This window comes from Gossypium hirsutum, chromosome D12 (genome assembly GCF_007990345.1).
Source record: "Gossypium hirsutum isolate 1008001.06 chromosome D12, Gossypium_hirsutum_v2.1, whole genome shotgun sequence".
Classification (NCBI taxonomy): Eukaryota; Viridiplantae; Streptophyta; class Magnoliopsida; order Malvales; family Malvaceae; genus Gossypium; species Gossypium hirsutum.
Genome location: NC_053448.1, coordinates 18,439,876 through 18,463,356, shown reverse-complemented (window position 1 = coordinate 18,463,356; position 23,481 = coordinate 18,439,876).

The window sequence follows — 23,481 nt, the reverse complement described above, 5'->3', positions numbered from 1 at the left end:
GCTCACTATGTTTGTTTGAACTTACTCTATTATCTTTTCCTTCTCAAGCATGCTGATTGAAGGAAGTGATTCTATTGAAGGGACTACACCAGAGAACTGTTTATTGTAAGTCATCTGTTTAATTTTGTATCATGCATGACCTTTGCGGGGTTGGTGTGTAGACCTATTTTGTAATCAACTTGTATAACGAACTACCACTTTTTTCAAGGTATAGTATGATGAGAATCTTTATAAACCTTTGATGTATGTAATTTAATATATATTGTTCTATAAGATTGTCTCATTGGCATATACGTCAAATGGTTTTGAATGTTATTTTAACCGCCAATGATAAAATCATCTTACATTTTATATAACCTGTCAACTTATATTTAAGGCTTCCACCAAATGTTTTATCTAGAAATGTTATATTTGGAGTAACATTGATTTAATTGGTTCGTATTTTCATACTGAGGGTTATACTAAGATCTCGATACTTAAAAAATTCAAATATTTGTTGATAAATTTGTATGTTTTAAGTTGTGTCATTCTCTATTCAGATTCAGTGGTCGAGCCTGGTAAGGAGTGTATAGAGATGAGAGGGTTAGTAGCAAAAAGAGATGCCCAGAAAAAGGTTATGGGGTAGTCAATTGCATCGCCTAGTCAATACTCCTCTCAAACCACCCCAAAAGCAAAACAGTAAGATAAGGTAACCAGATTCCCTGAATAGTCGGGTGATTCACCATGTCGTGTTTGGTGAATATGCCCTTGGAAGTTGAAAGTCCTCACCTTGCCTACATCATCAGCTTAATTTTTACTCAGTGAACAGGAATCATCGAAATTTCGATGACAAGAGTACTTGGGAATGACACTAAATATTATATTTAGATGAGAAAAAGCAATATGGGAAGAAGAGAAGTGAGAGATAGTAGGAGAATTGATCAAGCCAAAAGTCTGTAGGCTAATGAATTTCCCTCTCAATGCTCTAGTTTCTTTATAACCAAAAGCGTGTATGGGAAATTGTGGAAAATTTAAGAATAATATACACTTTTTGACATGGGAAAAAGAAAAATCTGCCAACTGTTACCCATTAATGTGCAACTATTCGGTAAGTAGGGTAACTTTTAAGTCCAACCAATAATAACCCTTTTTTCGAGAATGGCTATTAAGCCATTGTTACCGTTGGAGTAGAACTCTGGAATTAGATTAGTAGCCCTGGTACTTCTCCAAGATAGTAGTAAAAATATTTTATGGGTGAGACTAGCTAACCCGTGATGAGATGGAAATTGGCCCACCAGATGGGCAGAGTTAGTGCGTAAATAAATATAGGATTTGAAGAATTATTCGCCAGAATTGAAATCGAAAAAATGCTTGTCAAGTGGTGTTCGCCCTAGAGTGTCTGCCAAATGGAGATTGAGAAGAAACTCTATGGATTGGGGTCTATCCAACAACAAAATGTTTTGATATCCGAAAACGAGTTGGTATCTATCTTTTGTTAAGTGCTGATGGATCCAGAAACCGGGAAGAGTAGGTATAAAGAGAATGTATGAAAGGGTAACCAAGTTGAAGGTTCTGGTAAGGATGAAAGGTGATTACTTCAGTGAACTGTACGAGGGCAAAGATGGGGAAGAGATTCCCTAAATCTACCTTTGAGGCTGAGTGTGAAAGGAAATTTTTAGGACGAATTTTTTTAGGGTGGGAGAGTTGTCACACCCGATTTTCCTTAAGTTTGGAAATTAGGAGTAATTGGGAGTTAAATTTAAAGACACCGTAAGTTGGTGGTTTCTAAAGAAAAACCAGGAAAATGTTAGTAGTTGTTTTGAACAAGGTTGAGATCCAATTCTGGTTCGGTTGGATAAGAACCAACTGGTTTGTTAGTGGATGGTTTCTATATGGTTAAGAACTATGCGTGAAGGGCTATAAAAAGTTGAGAAATGAATTACCAGCGTGAATTCTTCTCAGATCTACTAAATTTTCTTCTCTTCATATTTTTCTTAGTTTCTCCAAAGAAGAGATAGTTACAGGAAGCTTTGCATGGAGCGATGAACATGAGGTTTGAGTCAAAAAAGTAGAAAATCCAATGAGCTGGTAAGGTTCTAAGTCCTTCGGTGGTAGTAGGATTGATAAATAAAATTAAGAATTTCCAGAACCTTTGAGGGGTTCTTCATGTTTCTGGAAATTGAGTTTTTAGCTGGGGTGCTAGGTTTAACTTATGATTTTGGTTAAAATGCTTAGCTTCCAAGAGAATGGAACCTTTGACATTCGGAATAGCTAAATTGTAGAGGCAAAGAAGCATCAAGTGAGTTTCTATACTCTATTTTTAGGATGTCGTATTGCTAGCATGAATTGTTTTTGAGCTCAGAGTGAGTTCTGTGATTATGCATGATCTCTATTGTTGGGAATGCTTTGTATGTATAAGGTTGATTAAGTGTATGAGTATTTACAAGTTTGTCAATATGCATGAACTAGTTATGAATTTATACCTGAAAGGTAGCATACTCCATGATAAATGTTTAGGAATTGCATGTAATGCATGTTTGTAACAGTGGAGTATGGTGGGGGAAATTATTGACGGGTTAGATGAAGTTAGGATTTGGGAAATGGTGATGCAAATCGTGATGTGCAAAGCTCCAGGCCTTGCAAAGGGGACATTGTGGTGTTCAAGCACCAAGGTTAGAAATGGTGAAATAGAGGTATGGGAGGATAAATAAGGAAATAGAGTTTTGTTAAAATTCTACAATCTGGTGTTGTTGGGTGCAAACCGTGATGTGCGAAGCTGCGGGCCTTGTGGAGGGGACGTTGCGGTGTTCAAGTATCAAGGTTAGTTGAGAAATGAAATATTATCGATTGGCTTGCTAGAGTGACATCGTGAAAATGATTATTAGGTTCCATAAAGCTATATCGCGATGTTAGTAAGGTCCTACGAGGTGACACCTTAAAAGGGGTTTAAAGGTGTAAAACCATAGCTCGACTATGGCAACCAATAGAGTCTGTCGGGACAGTAAACACGAGGTAGTCCGCTAGGGTGGTATTCATGGAAAGATTATGCAAATGAGGAAAAATACAAGGGTTCACAAGTGATAGCTAGCTAGTGGGTTTGAGGAATCTGTCGAAAAAGGCAAAATTAATAGAAACGGGAAAGATTTTCCAAAATGGTAACATGTTGGATCACTAGTTCGCCTCGTGGTGCAGCGGAAAAAAAATATTCTAGCGATCATCGAACATGAATCCATGTACAAGGAACAAATCGTGTTGAAAAATAGTTGAAGATATACCTTCAGGATCTGATTTCGTTTTGCGATGTCGATTCCAAGTCGTAACCAAAAATGTCTCGACCTCTACGGATTCCACCTAGTCAAAACGAAGAACAAAAAACCTCTTGAACTTTTTAGAGAGAATGTTCAAAAACGGCTGCTAGATCCTTTCTGATTTTTTTCTTTTCTTAGTAACCCAAACACACAAAGGGGTTATATTACTTTTATGAATCTGAACTAATAAAAATGGGATAATTCCCTTTTTATTTTTTAGAGAAACATATGGAAAGCATATTAAAAAGATTATATTCATTCCAAAAGAATATCAAGTTCCATGTCTTTTTAAATTTGACCGAAATTATTTTTATAACTATTTATATTAATAAATTTAGTAAACTACATTCAATTAAAATTTTATATGAATCAAATTCATATATTAATTTTAACTATGTTCTCTATTTGTGTACAACAAATTTGCACATATAATGTGCTCAAAATTTAATTTTCAAATTAAATTAATTCAATAATTAGTTTAATTTATATGACAGCTAAACACAGTGCCAACTATATTTGGACTCTGTTCGCTTCAACAATAGGGTGTGACCCTGTAGGCTATTGTAACATTGGTGGTAATACTAGAACATTTCTATTGTCACAAGCAATGAGTGACATCTAGCAATGCATCATTGCTACCTATGTTACAAGAAGTCGTGATTCGACATAACCTTTTTGTGATAAAATTTTCATGTATTATATCCTTTTATCCTTTATGTCGAGATTGGACACAAGTCATGTAATATTCACACTTGTATAGTCCAATCTTATATTTCTTGACATTCTGAGTAGACTACAATAAAAAAATAAGTGTAATATCTCATATAAACTTATTTGAGCATAACCATGCATTCCTAGTTTTACTCCATCAAGTGGCCTAAGATGTTGCTCCCATTATGTAGGAGGGACAAATCCTATCTTGATCAATCATATCTGACTACATAGATTGTGGTATATCCAACATCAGTCTTTATAGTAAAACCTTTTACGGTAGACGTTTGACTATATCAAAATATATGGCTTATGATTTTGGGACAATGATGATCTTAAGTCTGAGGATCGTACACATAGATTGTGGTATATCCAACATCAGTCTTTATAGTAAAACCTTTTACGGTAGACGTTTGACTATATCAAAATATATGACTTACGATTTTGGGACAATGATGATCTTAAGTCTGAGGATCGTATACATAGTTATCACTATGGTTAATGTTGTGACTATCACATAATAATCTAAGAAACATACTCATAATGGGCCAGTCTAGTATGTTGTTGTCTAACACATACTTATGTATTGATTTTGATATCCTTATGTCACTAACAACATTTTGTCATCAATGAACTACACGAGTCTCAATGCATTATTATTGTCCAAGCCCAGTGTGAGACTATGATGAGATCATAGATATACGGGGAGGTTCAACCATATGTACCCCAGATCGTCAAATCTATAGAGAAGAGTTAGTTCGAACCTAGGGATAGGAAAAGTTGCTAATAGGGTTACCCAAGTGACAATTATGTTTTTCAAGACTATTCCTCTGTGAAGGGAAATTATTGTGGGTATACCAGCTATGAAGTTAGTTCCACAAGGAACCAATAGACAAGAGAAATCATAAACTCAAAGGGCCATTCAACTAACAGTCTACTGGAAAGCAGTCCACAACAAAAGGGAGTCTGCTAGAGATAGCAAGTCCTTTAGTTTTATAGTAAGAAAAGGGAGTCTGCTAGAGATTAGTCAGATTTGGATTGTTCACCAAGGAGGACATAACCAAGGGGTCCTTAGGATGGAAGTTTAGGAGGACAACCATATAAGTACATGGTGGGAGAAAAGGACCCATACTAGTAATCGACCATCAAACTTGGAAATTAAGGATTTAACATAAAAGCCATGAGTAGATAGATATCCAGAGCAAGGAAAGGTCTGGGTCCACAGTTATGGCGAGACCTCTGAGAAACCACCAAAACTAGTCAAATGACTATAGGATCAACTAGTGGAAGATCGCTTAGTGATCTATTAGCCAATAGATAAGCTTGAAAAGTGAATTGAAGATCGCCACCCCACATTAAAAGATATCATCCCAAAATGATCAATGAGTTAAACGTGTTTATTCTCTTTTCATTTACTACCCTTGCAAGATAGGGTCTATATTTTTTTTGAGTAATGCAATAAAGAAACTTATTAAGTTCTCTTGAACATACAGACATTTGGCCTATGTTTGCAAGACTCGACGGTTGTTTATACATCTTGAGGAGGGACCAAGCTAGACCGTGTTAGATCAAGGATCATCATCAGTTTGGTGTCACGCATGTGACAGCCCAAAATTGACCCTAGTCGGGAAGTGGTTTCGGGACCGCTAAACCGAGTCGTAAAAATAATTGACCGTCATATTTGATGTTTCTTATATGTATATATGCATGTGTGAAAATTTCATGTTTGAATTTTGTTAATTGTAAGTGAATTTTATTAAATGGGACTTATGTGAGAAAATTAGAAATGTGCTAGGCTAATGTAAAGTGGCCCATTTATGCATGTTGCAAATAATTGTACTTGCATGTCAAATACCCCTTTTTTTATAAGTGGTGGCCGGCCATGATGGTCACATATATATAATATGTACTAAATCTTAATTAAATGGCCATTATTTTATGCAAAAGAAAGGAAATAAATAAAAGAAAGAATAAAAAAGAAAAAGTAATGAAAACAAAGCTTGTATCCTTGGTTTTTCTTGGCCGATTGTAAAGAGGAAGTTGGGAGGGAGGCATTCGGTCATCCTAGGCTAATAGCAAGGTAAGAAATTTATATTAGTTCATGAAATTTTGGTTAATCTTGAGTAAGATATCAAGCTACTTTGGTAACCCATGTAGAAACTTTGATTTGTGTTATGGACTAGGGCTTTCGGCTATGGTATTTGACAATGGTGAATTTTGTTGTTCCATGTTAAATTTAGATGAGCAAAGATAGATGAGTGTTTGAACTATACAAATAATCATATGTGAGCAATGGGTGCTAAAGGGAAAGGAATCGACTACCTTATTAGGTACCAAGGTCGAATGTGTACTTGATAAAGGAGGGGTTGTTATTGAAAATTAGGTTATGTCCCTAGTGAATGGATGAATTGATAACCATTGTGTATGAAGATTTGCTTTACTATGTTTTGTTAGCAAGATGAGAAACGAGTTAAGATGGTCATGGTGTAGTTGCCGAATTTGAATTAGGAAGTTATTGAGTAATGTTTGTACCTTAAGTGATAGAATAGAGTGAATGCTTGGAATGTGATATGTGTGAATTATATGTTTAATTAAGGTTTGCTAAGCTAGCTACTAAGGTGAAATGCAAATGTTAGCATTTGATTTGGTAATAATCTGCTTGGGGACAGCAGCAGTAAGGTGATTTTGGAAAATCGCCATAATTTGTAGGAGTTGAATTAGAAGCTGAGTAAATTATGTCATTAAAGCTTGAAGAGTCTAGTTTCTTACAAAAGAAACTATAAAAACAAAAGAGTTACCGATCTTGAGATATTTGAAGTATTGTGGGGCTGAGTCAAAATGACTACTAGATTCCCTGTCCTGTTTTTATAAAATCAGTGTAAATTGTAAAAAAATGGCCCTAAGATAAAATTTATGTGCTTAGACTCCTTAATGAGTCTAGTTTCAAATGAAATAAACAAGAACATATTTTGAATTCTGTACAATGAGAAATTTGATTCGTAGTGAAGGATAGTCAGTTTAGTCAAACAGTGAAACAAGGTGAACTTTAAGAAAAATCTGGTATTGATGGGCTAAACTAAAAATTTTGAAATTTTTATGGATAATAGATAAATGAGTCTTCTGTCAAGGAAAATTTACGGCAATTGATTTGGAGTTTCGTAGCTCCAGTTATAAAAACTTTAGTGACTGTTGCTCAGGAAGTCAGCTTATCGGGAAATTGTAATTATATTGTAAACATTAATGAAAATTTGCTAATGAATTATTTATTGATTTTTATAAAGCTTACTATAATCTATGTGTGTGAAAGTCGAATCTATATGTATTATATTCTGAAAGTAATACTTGAATAGTCGATTAATGACTATTTTAAAATTTGTTGAACTTAAGCTCAAGAGCAAAGGGGAGCTAAATCCGATAAAGGGAAGGAAAAAGTAATTGAATAGCCATTGAAGTCGTTCGACAACATCCGAGGTAAGTCTTCGAGTAATGACCCTACTTGAATTATATTGAAATGATTAGTCATACTATGACAGATAGCCGAATGTGCATAGAGACTATGTTATAAAGCCAATTGAAATCATACTCTTCGTGTGTGGCTATTGAGCCGAAATTGGAAAGGTTTAATAAATGTTTGTGTTTGAGCCTTAGTAACGAAAATAAGATATGGATGTGTTATGATTATTGATATATGTGTGCATGAGCATTTGAATACATCCGGGCTAAGTCCCGAAGGCATTTATGCTAGTAATTTTATCCGGGCTAAGACCCGAAGGCATTTGTGCAAGTTGATATATCCGGGCTAAGACCCGAAGGCATTTGTGCAAGTTGATATATCCGGGCTAAGACCCGAAGGCATTTGTGCGAGATGATATATCCGGGCTAAGACCCGAAGGCATTCGTGCGAGTTGCTATACCCGGGTTAAGACCCGAAGGCAATTGTGCTTGTGGTTATATCCGGCTAAATTCCGAAGAAACTTGGGTTTGAATGTGAGCGTTTTGTGCTGTAATAAATTCAATTAATACGCTCGACAAACCCAAACGATAAGGTATGTTTGCATGTGCTTCGGAAAAGTCGATTCGTTTTAAATAGTATTCGTTCAATCGACTAACGAACTTTCGGCTTTTAGATAAGTTGATACCTTGTGTGTGTATATGTTGATGAAGTGTGAAGTAAGTATGATTATGAGAATGTGTATTAATAAAGTGATTCATTTAGCTATGTGAATGTAATACTTTAGTCAAAGCCGATTTCATTACTTGAAACTTACTAAGCTTTAAAATGCTTACCCCGTTGCTTTGGCTCTCTGTTTTATAGATTTTGTTCGTTAGCTATCGGATTCGGGATCATCGAAGTCGAAGTCATCCACACTATCAAAGCCCTTTTGGTACTCTTTTAGTTGAACTCTGGATATGGCATGTATAGGACTACCCCTTGTTGTTTTTAAGTACTTTTTGTGATGTATGTGTGTACAGCCATGCGAAAATGGCTCGTAGAAGTGGAGTATGGCATTAGACCATTTGTGTTTATGTATATATATATGGTTTCATGATGTGACTATGGATTGAAATAGAAGTGTTGGGCAAATGATCAGCCATTGGAATGGCTAAATATGATCATATGTGGACCTATGTATGACAAAACCCTAGTTGGTCCATGGTAACCACGAAATAGGTAAAGTTTACCTTGAAAACAGATGCTGACAGCAGCAGTGGTGTGGATTTGAAAAATCACTAAAATTTGTAGGAATGGAATTAAATAGTGAATAAATTATGTAATCGAACCTTGATGAATCTACTTTCATATGAAAGTAACGAAAAAATCATATTAACAGTATATTAAGAGATATTAAAGTTCTCGTGAAACAGGGCCAGAACGGTTTCTGGATCTCCTGTTTCGACTTTTAAAATTCACCATAAATTATCCAGAGATAATTAGAAGTCATTCCTTATATGTATGGATTCCCCTTTGAGTCTAGTTTCATTAGAAACAAACGGTATGAGTATTGAAGCTCTGTACAGGGAGATATCCAAGTCAAAATACATGAAGGTCAGAGTAGTCGAACCCAGAATCAGGGGAGATTTTAACTAATAAACTGTACCAATTGGCCCGACCAAAAATTCTAGAAATAAATCCACAGATGGATATATGAGTATAATTTTGGGGAAAATTTACGGAATCAGTTTTCGAGTTTTTGAACTCGAGATATGATTTTTAAGGCGACAGTGATGTGGTTAGCCAGCCTGTCTGGAAATTTTTTAATGGACTGTGAAAACAAAGTAATTAAGTCTGTTAACACCTCGCGTTCGACTCCGGCAACGGTCTCGGGTACGGGGTGTTACAACGCACATAGGAAATGGGTACCTTTAGAGGCTTCACCTTGGGGTTAAATATATTGTAATTAAGTTATCTTTCTTAGAAAATTTTAAGGTAGTCAATTAAGTTTGGTTTAAGGTTCCTATTGTAAGAAATATTTGAAATAAAGTAATAAATTTGTTTGCCAAAATTTTCTAATTTTAATATTAGATCAAATAGGTTCATTTATGACACTCTATACCTGGACTCGATGATCAGGTCAGGTAAGGGCATTACAACATCCACAATTTCGTTTGCTACTGCCTCCCTTTTGATGTGCTACTTTCTATCGATGTGTTTCAACCTTTTGTGGTTTTTGGTTTCCTTGGTGTTAGCAATTGCCGCACTATTATCATAATACAATGTGATAGCTTTTTCCATATCAAGAATAATTTCAAGATCCGAAAGGAACTTTCAAGCCATATTGCTTCTTTTGTAGCCTTAGAAGCATCCACATATTTGGCCTCCATAGTAAAGTTAGCATTAAAACTCTGCTTGACACTTCTCCATACCATAAACGCGCCACCTAGGATAACGACACAACTCAATATCAATTTCCTCGAATCCCGACACGTTTGGAAGTTAAAATCAGAATATCCAATAGGAGTAAGATCTCTTCTAGAATACATAAGCATATAATCCCCCGTTCTTTGTAAATACTTGAGTATATGCTTAACTTCGTGCTAGTGTCTTAGACCGAAATTGGCCTGATATTGACTCACCAACCCTACTACGAAACAAATATTTGCACGTGTGCATAACATAACATACATGGGGCTTCCTATTACAGAAGCATAAAGAACCTTTCTCATGTTTTCTCTTTATTCCGCTGCCTTAAGACAATCCTCCAAAGAAAGATGGAAATATCAATACTAAAGGTTGGGTTCCCTTCTTAGAATCAGACATTTCATAATGTTTCAATATCTTGTCTATGTATGAAGCTTGTGATAATGCTATCACTTTGTTCATTCGATCCTTCAAGGTTCAAATACCTAGAATAAAATTAGCTTCTTCCAAGTCTTCTTGCTAAACTATTGAGTTAACCATATTTTAATTGATGACAATGTCCTTACATCATTTCCAATCCCTAATAAATTTATAAATCTAAAGTTCATCTACATTTTGCTCATATCCAAAAGTTTTGATTGCTTGATCAAATATTTGGTTCCATGAGTAGGATGCTTGGTTAAGTCCATATATAAATCTAAACTGCAGAGTTTATGGTCGTTTTCTTTAGCTATATATCCATTGGGTTACATCAAATAGATGCCTCTTCAAGATAGACATTCAAGAACGTTTCTTTCACATCCATTTGTCATATCTCATAATTGTAAGTCACCGTAATGGATAGCAATATGTGGATTAACTTGAGCATGACAACCAAAAAGAAGGTTTCTTCGTAATCAATACATTCCTTCTGAGTGTAACATTTTGCAACAAGTCTGGCCTTGTAGGTTTCCACTTTTCCATCTGCATTTCTGTTCTTCTTGTATATCCACTTACACCCTACGGGTTTTATTCCTCCTAGTAAGTCTACTAGTTCCCAGATTGAGTTTGATTGCATAGAATCCATCTTAGATTTCATAGATATTTCTCAAAGCTTGGAATAAGCTTTTTGCATCACTTCATCAAATGTGAGTGGGTCATCATCTTCTTGTTTAGTAGACTCAGTATTTAGAACACTTTCACCAAATTGGAAGGACTCAGGCCTGCGAGAGACCCTCCCACTCCGATGAAGTTAGACCCTCCCACTCAGATGAAGTTGCCTATGTTACTGATGGTTTGTAAGTAAACAATTAGGAGTTGGTTTTAGAACCCTAAAGTTTCTTAAGTACTTCTTTACTTCGAGGCTTAAAGTAATTCATCTAACTTTCCTCAAGGAAAGTAGCATGAGTCGATACTATCATTGTTTGCACTTTCGAGTTATAAAACAAACCATCCTTTGTTCCCTTAGGATATCTTATAAACATGTACAAATCTGTCTGTGAATCCAACTTCCTCGCATCTTTGTCCAATACGTGGGTTGGACATCTCCAAATCATTAAATGATTTAGATTAGACTTCCTACTGTGCAACAATTTGTATAGAGTTTAGATACAGTCTTAGTTGCTACATCATTCAGAATATAACAAGCCATTTTGTAGGGCATATCCTAGGATATTAGCAGCTTCAAATAACATAACATCAAACAAACCATGTCTAAGAAAGTTCAATTTCTTATCTCTACCATGCCATTCTATTGTGGAGTTCCCAAAATAGTTAATTGAGATAATATCCCATTCTGTATGAGATACCTTAAGAACTAATCTTATAAATATTTCCCACTTTGATGAAGCCAAAGTGGCTTTATGGGTAAACCTAGTTGTTTCTCACGAAGCCCTTTGAATTTATCAAAGGTTTCAATTTTGTGGTGCATTAGGTACACATACTCATATCTGGAATAATCATCGATAAAGGTTACATAATAATCATAACATCCTCTTCCACTGATGTTCATTGGGCCACATACGTTACTGTGCACAAGTTCTAAGGGTTTCACGACCCTCGTTCCTTTTGCATTAAAAGATCACTTAGTCATCTTACCTTTCAAGCAAGATTCACATTGTGAAAGATCAACTTCTTTAAGAAACTTAAAGTGACATCTTTCACAAGTCTAGTGATTCTTTCATGGTTAATATGACCAAGACTAAAATGCTAAAGGTATACCTCATTAGAGTGTAAAGTTTTAAGTCTTTTATTCAAATTTTTAGTTTTAAGCAGTGTGTACATCTTTTGTTTCATAAAATAGAGATTATTAAACATCCGTCCATTACAGATTAAGATTTTTAAATACCAACACTATTATTAAAAGTCACGGTCAAGCTGTCTTTAAATAAACATGCAATGAAAATTAAGTTTCTTTTGAAACATCGTACATAGAAAATGTCTTTGAAAATAATCTTCCTAAAATTACTAAAATAAATATGTACATCTCCCACTGCTTCAGCTACTACACTTGTCCCATTTTTGGTTTGCAAAGATAGACTTTTATCTCTAAGATCTCTCATTTCCTTGAACCCTTGTAGAGAAAAACATGGTTAGTGGCTCCAAAGTCAATGACCCTGTGGTCTATCGAATCTTCTAGTAAGAAAATTTTTATCATAAAGAGTTCCACACCTTTGCCCTTAGTGGCTAGGTAATCCTTCCACTCTTTGTAATTTGCCTTAAAGTTCCCATTCTTATTGCAAAAGAAACACTTAGAATTAGATATGTCTTTAGGCTTCTTGGTTCTCTTTCTTTCCACTTTAGGTGGCTCGAAAGACTTAACCTTGTTTATTTTAGCGTGCTTTCCCTTCCCAATAAAGGAAGAATTTGTAACAACTCCTTTTTAGTGAAATCAGAATAATGGTTTTGTGATGTGAGCTTGCCTACGAACCAAGTAGAGATTGAAACCGAAGCTATGAAGTTGCCTCTTGGTCCGATAACGCGAGCTAGAGCTAAACGATTCAAAGATGCTATTTCAGCAATGGTGGAACGAATTGAGGAAAATGATAGCAAAGAGCTTAGAGACGAGCTGAACATTTTCAACGTCTTTGAAGCTGAATTTCGTTCCAGCTAAGTAATTTGTTGCTGGAATTTTTGGACCATTTAAATAAGCATTTAATTAAGTCATACTACAGCTTATAAATATGTTTCTAATTAGTACAAGTGTTTAATATGTTATTTAAGCTGAATTGAATGTGTTTAGATGTCATTAAACTTGTCTGAATATTTTACATGATTTAATTATGCTTAGCCGAATTAATATGTCTTGTTTAATTATAATTTAATTTGTCTTAATGTTCATTAGTATGCTCATATTATGTTTTAAATTAATTCAGCTAATTTGAGCTAAATTAATAAAGTTCACGTGTTTGCTTTAGGTGCAGCCGAATTTGAAGATTCATTGGGCAGATTCATGCATGAAGATTCAATGGATGTGAAGATGCATGCATGTTGGATTCAATGCACCTAACGATACAAGCATCGAATGCATTAAACATGGTGTGCTGATTTTTGAAGTCTTCTATGTGACCATTCGACCAAAAGAGATGATTCTTCATTTTCCAAAGATACCATTTATTTCCTTCACATTGCTGGAAACTTTTGGCTATTCGGTTCATGGTGTTCACACTTCAAATGGCTGCTCAATTTCCTATTAATTGCTGGTCAATTTTCAGCCAAAAGATGCAACTTAAATGAGTTTATTTATGTTCATTGGCCGAACCTAGCTCATCCATGCACCTTCCAAGATATTCAAGGTTCATTTATCCATCTAGAAGTTGACCATTGGAGCTCCCATTCAGCCGAACCTACCTTGGCCTCCATTCATGAAAATTAAAGCTAGAATTTAGTTCAATGTTTGCTTAGATATTAAGTCTTAAACTTGTCCATTCGGCTACTAGTCACTTTGCTATATATAGTTGCTGAATTTCTTGTAAAAGGACTTTTTGCCAAATTTCTGAATGAAGTATAATTTTAGTGAGTTAATTCACTCTCTTTATTCTCCAATGCTCAATCGACTTATCTTCACAAGTGGCGTCAATCTGACTTTGTTTTCGAACTTATCACCATTTGGTGTGGCGTTCAAATTATACCGAAGGTTCCTATTTTGCTAAATAAAGGGTCTCAGTTTTATCTACAATTTCATTTCTTTTCTTTGAAACCTTTTAAGCTCGGGTCCTTATTTGCTAATAAGGGTCTGTTCTTGTTTCATTGGAAACCATCAAACCACCTTTCTTCTTCCTAAGTTATTAAACCGTTATAACTCAAAAGATTGAATTTGAATTAAATCGACACTACCTAATTTTGATCGGGAACATATTTACGACTCGTCACATCTTCCAAAACGAGCTCGTATCAGTTGGTATCAGGGCTAGTTAAATTAGGTACGTAAATTGTAGTTTCGAGGAAAAAAATTTCAAAAAAAAAGAAAAAAAAGTAACAAATTTGAAAATATATATATTTGATTTAAAAAAATAATATATAAATTACGAAAAAAATTTCGTATTAAAAAAACAAAAAAAAGAATTCCCGAATTAAAAAAAATTGCAAGTGTGATTGTTGTTTCAAGTAATTGATTTTTCTTTTCAACTATTGATCCGTTCTTTACGCCACATCTTCAAACCAAATTTTTTTCGAGCCTACCTTAAACCATACAATTTGCCCTTGTTTAGCCCTTGAAGCCGACCCACAAGTTGTGGATAAGTCTAAAGTAGCTTTTTAGAATATCGAGAGTTGGATTTGAGAGGTAAAAGGCAAGAGAGTTACATCAAGATAAAAGCCAAAAATAGAGTGAAACACGAGAGGAGTGAATTCTTTTCTTGTGAGAGAAATTGTGAGGTTTTTGTGGTGAGGATAATTTCTTATTTTTAATCATCATCTCTAGGAGCTCGGAACGACGAGCAACAAGCGGAGGAGCTTCGAATGCCGCTAGTGGAGGAGTAAACCTTCAACCGAGAAGAAACGTTCCCAGAGGCGGAGTGCCCGACCTTCAAGTTCAAGCAATAGTACGAGAAATTTCTCGTTTGTTCCAACCCCAATTAGATTCCCTTAATGAATGAATGGAACAAATGGAGGAACGAAGTCAACGTGCGAACACCTCTCCTATCCCGAGAAGAGAGCAAGAATGTCCTTGGCAACATGCAAATGACTTATACGAACCAAGTGATGTTGAAAGTGAACGAGGTTCGCGACAAAGTGCAAGGAGACGAGGTCATCGAGCACGGGAACAAAGAGATCGAGAGCGGCCTGATGATGATTTAAAGAACATTAAAATGGCGATTCCTACTTTTCAAGGAAGGTCGGATCCCGAGGCCTATCTTGAATGGGAGAAGAAGGTCAAATTAGTCTTCGAATGTCATAATTACTCAGAGAGAAAGAAGGTGAAGCTAGCTGCTATAGAATTCTCCGACTATGACATAATATGGTGGGATCAACTCACGTTGAGCCGAAGACGAAATGGTGAACGTCCCGTGTCAACATGGGCAAAAATGAAAGCAATAATGAGAAAGCGATTTATTCCTTCTTACTATCACCAGGAGTTGTATCAAAAACTCCAAAGTTTAACTCAAGCCCAACGAAGCGTGGAGGATTACTACAAGGAAATGGAAGTGGCCATGATCCGCGCCGACGTGGAGGAAGATCGAGAAGCCACCATGGCTCGATTTCTCGCCGACCTTAACCGAGATATCACAAATATTGTGGAATTACACCACTATGTCAAGGTCATTGATATGGTCCATATGGCCATAGAGGTTGAGAAACAACTAAAGAGAAAAGGTACGTCATGAACTTTCCCTAACACTTCCTCTATGTCTAGGTGGGGGCAAGGGTCCAATAAACGAGACATACCAAACCGAAGCAAAGAAGTGAGTGGTGCAGCAAAGTTCAATAAACCGAATGTTGAAACTAACAAGGTAAAGATGAAAGCCCAACCAAGTCAATCTCGAGACATAAAATGTTTCAAATGCCTTGGAAGGGGCCACATCGTGAGCCAATATCCAAATCGGAATGTGATATTTGTTTGAGACGATGGCGAGATTGAATCTGAAAGTGAACAAGAGAAGGAGGCCATTGAACAAACCGAAGATGAGGAAGAAGTTGAACAAGCCGAAAATGGAGAAATATTGGTGGTGAAAAGAAGCCTTACTTTGCAAGGTGCCAAAAATGATCAACAACACGAAAACATCTTCCATATGCGATGTCAAGTGCAAGGTAAGATTTGTTGCGTTATAATTGATGAGGGAAGTTGTACAAATGTGGCTAGCTCAATGATGGTGGAGAAAGTCGGATTGGCCACCACCAAACATCCCCATCCGTATAAACTCCAATGGCTTAACGATGGTGGAGAATTGAAGGTAACAAAGCAAGTGCTTATTTCATTTACAATCGGAAAATATCAAGATGAAGTGATGTGTGACGTTGTACCAATGCATGCGGGGCATCTTCTTTTGGGACGGCCTTGGAAATTTGACAAGCGAGCGATTCATGATGGATACACAAACCGATTCTCTTTCAAACATATGGGACGAATGGTGATGTTAGCTCCGCTAACACCCAAACAAGTGTACGAAGATCAACTCAAAATGAGGAGTTCTATTGAAAAATCAAAAGAAAGTGAGCGAGAGCAAAAAAGTGAAAAGAATAAAGAAAAGAATGCAGAAAAGAAGAAAAACAAAAAGATGAGTGACAAAAAAAAAGAGAGAATGATTCAAAAGAAAAAGAAACGAGTGATGAAAATGAAAAAAAGAATTTGTATATGAAAGAGAGAGAAGTTAGGAAATCGATGTTGTTAAAGCAACCATTGTTGGTTCTTTTGTACAAGGACAGTTTGCTTGGCACTAACGAATTTGATGACAAGTTACCTTCTTCTGTTTTGTCTGTGTTGCAGGATTTTAAAGATGTTTTCCCGGAAGAAATCCCGAGTGGGTTACCACCTATTCGTGGAATTGAACACCAAATAGATCTTGTGCCGGGAGCTGCAATTCCAAACTGTCCTGCTTACCGGAGAAATCTTGAAGAGACGAAAGAACTACAAAAGCAAGTGAATGAACTTCTTGAAAAGGGTTATGTGCGTGAAAGCCTTAGTCCATGCGTCGTGCCTGTTTTGCTTGTTCTGAAGAAGGATGGAACGTGGAGGGTGTGTGTGGACTGCCGTGCAATAAATAAAATAACCATCGAGTATCGTCATCCTATACTACGATTAGATGATATGCTTGATGAATTAAGTGGCGCGAGTCTATTTTCAAAAATCGATCTTAAGAGCGGTTATCACCAAATACAGATGCGTGAGGGTGATGAGTGGAAGACTGCCTTTAAAACAAAGCATGGGCTTTACGAATGGCTCATTATGCCATTTGGCTTAACAAACGCCCCAAGCACATTCCTGAGGCTTATGAATCATGTTTTAAGACCTTTTATTGGTAGATTCTGCATAGTACATTTTGATGATATTTTGATCTATAGTAAAAATTTGGATGAACATGTATTGCATTTAAAATCTGTTTTGGAAGTTTTGAGGAAAGAAACTTTATATGCTAACTTGAAGAAATGCGATTTTTGCACTAACAAGATTGTGTTTCTAGGTTTTGTTGTTAGTTCGGAGGGCCTTGAAGTTGATCAAGAGAAGGTCAAGGCGATCCAAGAATGGCCCCGTCCGACGAATGTCTCCCAAGTTCGAAGTTTCCATGGATTAGCAAGCTTTTACCGTCGATTCGTGCCAAACTTCAGCACCTTAGCCGCACCCTTGACTGGGGTTATTCGTAAGAATTCTAATTTCATTTGGGGAGAGGGGCAAGAAAAATCATTTCTAAAAATTAAAGATTGTTTGACTCATGCACCATTACTAGCATTGCCCAATTTTGATAAAACTTTCGAGTTAGAATGTGATGCATCAGGACTAGCCATTGGAGCCATGTTGATGCAAGATGAACTCCCTATCGCATATTTTAGCGAGAAACTCAACGGTGCCGTCCTAAACTATCCGACGTATGACAAGGAGCTCTACTCATTGATTCGAGCCTTAGAAACATGGCAACACTATCTTTGGCCCAAAGAATTCGTCATACACACCGATCATGAGTCCTTGAAGTATTTAAAAGGGCAACACAAGTTGAATAAGCGACATGCTAAGTGGGTAGAATTTCTCGAATCTTTTCCATATGTTATTAAATATAAAAAAGGTAAGGAAAACGTAGTGGCTGATGCACTATCTCAGAGGTACGCTTTACTAAATGTTTTGGATGCAAAATTGATGGGGTTTGTATTTCTCAAAGATTTATATGCCGATGATGCTGACTTTGGTGAACATTTTAGGTTATGCGAAAATGGAGCTTATGAGAAGTACTACCACCATGATGGGTTCTTATTCCAAGAAGGAAAGCTTTGTATACCCCAAGGATCCGTTCGAGAGGTACTAATCGAAGAAGCGCATAGTGGTGGATTAATGGGGCATTTTGGTGTTGCTAAGACTTTAGCTACACTTCATAAGCACTTTTTTTGGCCCAAGATGCGAAGAGATGTCGAACGATTTTGTAATCGATGCATTGCTTGCAAACGGGCTAAGTCACGAATAAAGCCCCACGGTTTGTATAAGCCATTGCCCATTCCCGAAACCCCTTGGTCTGATATTTTAATGGATTTCGTGCTAGGTTTACCAAGGAGTAAAAATGGTCAAGATTCAATATTTGTGGTTGTAGATAGGTTTTCTAAAATGGCCCATTTTATAGCATGTCATAAAACTGATGATGCCGTGAATATTGCTAACTTATTTTTCAAAGAAGTGGTCAGGTTGCATAGCATGCCTAGGACGATAGTGTCCGATCGTGACGCGAAATTTCTTAGCCATTTTTGGAGGACACTATAGGGGCGACTTGGAACGAAGTTGCTATTTTCAACCACTTGCCATCCGCACACGGACGGCCAAACTGAAGTGGTCAACCAGATTTTATCTACATTGCTTCGAGCTATCATTCGAAAAAATTTGAAGGCTTGGGAAGAATGTTTACCACATGTGGAGTTTGCGTATAATCGAGCTATTCACTCAGCTACCAAATTTTCTCCTTTTGAAATCGTTTATGGTTTCAATCCGTTAACACCACTTGATTTAATGCCATTGCCTTCTAACCAACTTGTGCATGTAGATGGAAAGCGCAAAGCTGATTTCGTCAAGCAATTGCACCAACGAGTTCGAGACAATATTGAGGCAAAGACCAAGAACTATGAACAACATGCTAACAAAGGTCGTAAACGAGTTGTGTTTGAGCCGGGAGATTGGGTTTGGTTGCATATGCGCAAGGAGAGATTACCTATACAATGAAGATCTAAACTTCTTCCGAGAAGGGATGGACCGTTTCAAGTCCTTGAACGAATTAACGATAATACTTATAAATTGGACTTGCCTGGTGAATATAATGTTAGTGCGACTTTTAAAGTTTCTGATTTGTCTCTGTTTGATGCAGATTGCGATTTGAGGACAAATTGTTCTGAAGAGGAGGGGAATGATGTGAGCTTGCCTACGAACCAAGTAGAGATTGAAACCGAAGCTATGAAGTTTCCTCTTGGTCCGATAACGCGAGCTAGAGCTAAACGATTCAAAGATGCTATTTCAGCAATGGTGGAATGAATTGAGGAAAATGATAGCAAAGAGCTTAGAGACGAGCTGAACATTTTCAACGTCTTTGAAGCTAAATTTCATTCCAGCTAATTAATTTGTTGCTGGAATTTTTGGACCATTTAAATAAGCATTTAATTAAGTTATACTACAACTTATAAATATGTCTCTAATTAGTACAAGTGTTTAATATGTTATTTAAGCTGAATTGAATGTGTTTAGATGTCATTAAACTTGTCTGAATATTTTACATGATTTAATTATGCTTAGCCGAATTAATATGTCTTGTTTAATTATAATTTAATTTGTCTTAATGATAATTAGTATGTTCATATTATGTTTTAAATTAATTCAGCTGATTTGAGCTAAATTAATGAAGTTCATGTGTTTGGTTTAGGTGCAGCCAAATTTGAAGATTCATTGGGCAGATTCATGCATGAAGATTCAATGGATGTGAAGATGCATGCATGTTGGATTCAATGCACCTAACGATACATGCATGGAATGCATTAAACATGGTGTGCTGATTTTTGAAGTCTTCTATGTGACCATTCGGCCAAAAGAGATGATTATTCGTTTTCCAAAGCTGCCATTTATTTCCTTTACATTGCTGGAAACTTTTGGCTATTCGGTTCATGGTGTTCACACTTCAAATGGCTGCTCAATTTCCTATTAATTGCTGGTCACTTTTCAGCCAAAAGATGCAACTTAAATGAGTTTATTTATGTTCATTGGCCGAACCTAGCTCATCCATGCACCTTCTAAGATATTCAAGGTTCATTTATCCATCTAGAAGTTGATCATTGGAGCTCAAATTCAGCCGAACCTACCTTGGCCTCCATTCATGAAAATTAAAGCTGGAATTTAGTTCAATGTTTGCTTAGATATTAAGTCTTAAACTTGTCCATTCGGCTACTAGTCACTTTGCTGTATATAGTTGCTGAATTTCTTGTAAAAGGACTTTTTGCCAAATTTCTGAATGAAATATAATTTTAGTGAGTTAATTCACTCTTTTTATTCTCCAAAGCTCAATTGAATTATCTTCACAAGTGGCGTCAATCTGACTTTGTTTTCGAACTTATCACCATTTGGTGTGGCGTTCAAATTATACCGAGGGATTCCTATTTTGCTAAATAGAGGGTCTCGGTTTTATCTACAATTCCATTTCTTTTCTTTGAAACCTTTTGACCTCGGGTCCTTATTTGCTAATAAGGGTTCATTCTTGTTTCATTGGAAACCATCAAACCACCTTATTGCTTCCTAAGTTATTAAACCGTTATAACTCAAAACCGACACTACCTAATTTCGATCAGGAACATATTTACGACTCGTCACATCTTTCGAAACGAGCTCGTATCATTTTGGGACAACAAATATGAAGTCAAAAAATTTATTTTATTATTATTATATGGTCTACAATATGATACAAATACCGTATAAAAAATTCGTTAAGAAATTTTACCGTTTACATGCTTAATTTGATAAAAAGAACTAAATCGCGTAAAATGCAAAAGTTGAGTTCTAATAGCTAAAGGTATTAAATAGCTATAGAATTTTAAAGTGGGGGCCCTTATATGGTAATTATACCACAATAGTGATAGTGGATTATAATGGCTTGGCATTTTGTGTAACTTGTAAGGTTAATAAAGTTTTATTAAATAATTAGGTAATTAAAGTTAATAATAAATAAAACCACATTAAACACCATTTTGTATCATCCTTCTTCAACTGAATTTCACAAAGAAGAAAGCCATTTTTGTGTTGAACTTTCGGCAACCTTATTTCCTTCAATTAGGTATGTATTTTTAATTCATTTTTAATGATTTTTATGTTTTCGGGATCGTCGTAGCTTAATCTAAGCTAGCCTGGGAACTAATTTGTGAAATTGTTAAACTGTTAGGGTTTTACCATTGATGAACATGCTTGAGTTTTGAATTTTGATGATAGAAAATGAATGGTTGTTGATAGATAAACAACTTCTGTAAAGGAATTTTAGTAAAATTGTCAAATAGGGATTAAATTGAAAAAGGTGATAAATTCATGGTAAAATTTGTGAATTTATGAAATATATGGGCTACTTTTATAACATTCCAAAAATTGGGGGTTTTGATTTTTATAATTTCCATATATAAATACAGATCGTATATCCGACGATGTAAGACAATTATTGAGCCTCGTTTGAACCTTAGGAATTCGTAGGATACAATGACATGTCATTAGGGTTACTAATTTGGTTATAGTCCAGCATGTGTTACAAACACACCACAGCTTGTATGAGCTTACTAATTTTAGCTCATGAGAGCTTACCAAATTTAGCTCGTATGAGCTTACCGATTTATAGCTCGTGAGAGCATATCGATTCATAGCTTGTAAGAGCATACATGTACAGGAATTGACGTATTAGAGTTTTGCACACTATGTGTGAGCTATCCCGCATATCCAATGATATTCTAAATGGTTCAATGAGCAATGTTCTGTTACGAGATGATATGAGTTTGATACACACTATTACAGGTATAGATATGAATTACATGGTATATCGGTATATGAAATGGATGATACATGTATATGAAATTTGATAAATTGTTGAGCTCATCCATGACGTGGTTTATATATGTGTTTTACATGACTAACATGTTGGTGAATATGTGCTTAGGCATTTGGCCAAATTGAGTTGGGATATGCTATGCTTACTTACCTAAATTGTGACTAAATGGTAAGTTAAATTCTATGTTATACGAACTTACTAAGCTTAAATGCTTACTCTGTGTATATTCCGTGTTTTATAGTGAATCGAAAGCTCGTTAGGGTTGAAATATTGTCAAGATATATCACACTATCCATCAGCTCTTTTCGTACATTCGATTTGTTTAATTTTTGTTATAATGACATGTATAGGTTATTTTGGTTAAAGTTGGCCTATATGCTTTGTTGATATTTTGGCCATTTGTTTGGCATGTGTTTTGGCATTTTGATGTTAGAATAAGTCTAGTATATGGTATGTATATATTTTCCCTCTAATGGTTGATGAATAACTTAGTATGGTTGAATTATGGAAGATGAAAATTGTGGCATGATTATACATATTGAATATGTTCTTTGTGATAGGATGTAATTATGGTAAATTGATGCTTTGGTGCAAATGATTTACATGGTCATTTGATGCTAGTTATAGATTGGAGTTTTGGTACCAAATGATATGTTTTGTTATGTGATCTACATGTTAAGTTTTGGTGCAAATATGCATATATGTCAGTTTAACAATCAGTTATACTGAACACATGATTAGTCATGTTTATAAATTATTATTTGAGGTGCCTAAGGGCATATTGGTTGGATGTGATCGTACCATTTCTATAAGGCTTGATTATGCTTGTTTTGGATGCCTTATTATAACTTGTGTATATGTGCACTGTTGGGTGTAGGTACATGTCAAATTGGGTGACAGATATGCCTTGTAAAATGTCCTATTTTCGTCCATACAAGCAGAGATACGGGAGTGTGTCTCTGTCATGTGTGACAAACGGGCAGAGACACAGGCATGTTTCTCTACTATGTGTGACACACGGCTAGGTGACACGGTCATGTGTCCCCTATAGTTTTTAAATAGTTGCAAGTTAAGCTGTTAAACGACCTAGCATACGGCCTAGCTCACGGGCGTGTGAGATTACTTCGAAGGGTACACGGCCTACCACATGGGCGCGTCGCTTGGCCATGTGGCCCAAGTCAATGAGTTACACGGGCTAGGACACGGTCGTGTGTCCCTATTTCGAATGCCCACATGGCCTAAGACACGAGCGTGACTCACACGGCCTGGCCATACGGCTATGTGACCTCTGCAACTTTGAAAAGTTTTAATGTCTTTTGAAAAATTCTCTGATTTTTTGATTTAGTCCTGACTTGTTTCTAATGCATATTTTGGACCTCGAGGGGTCGAATATGGGACGATATGAATTATTTTTTATTAATTTTTTATATGAATATTGGTATGTTATGAA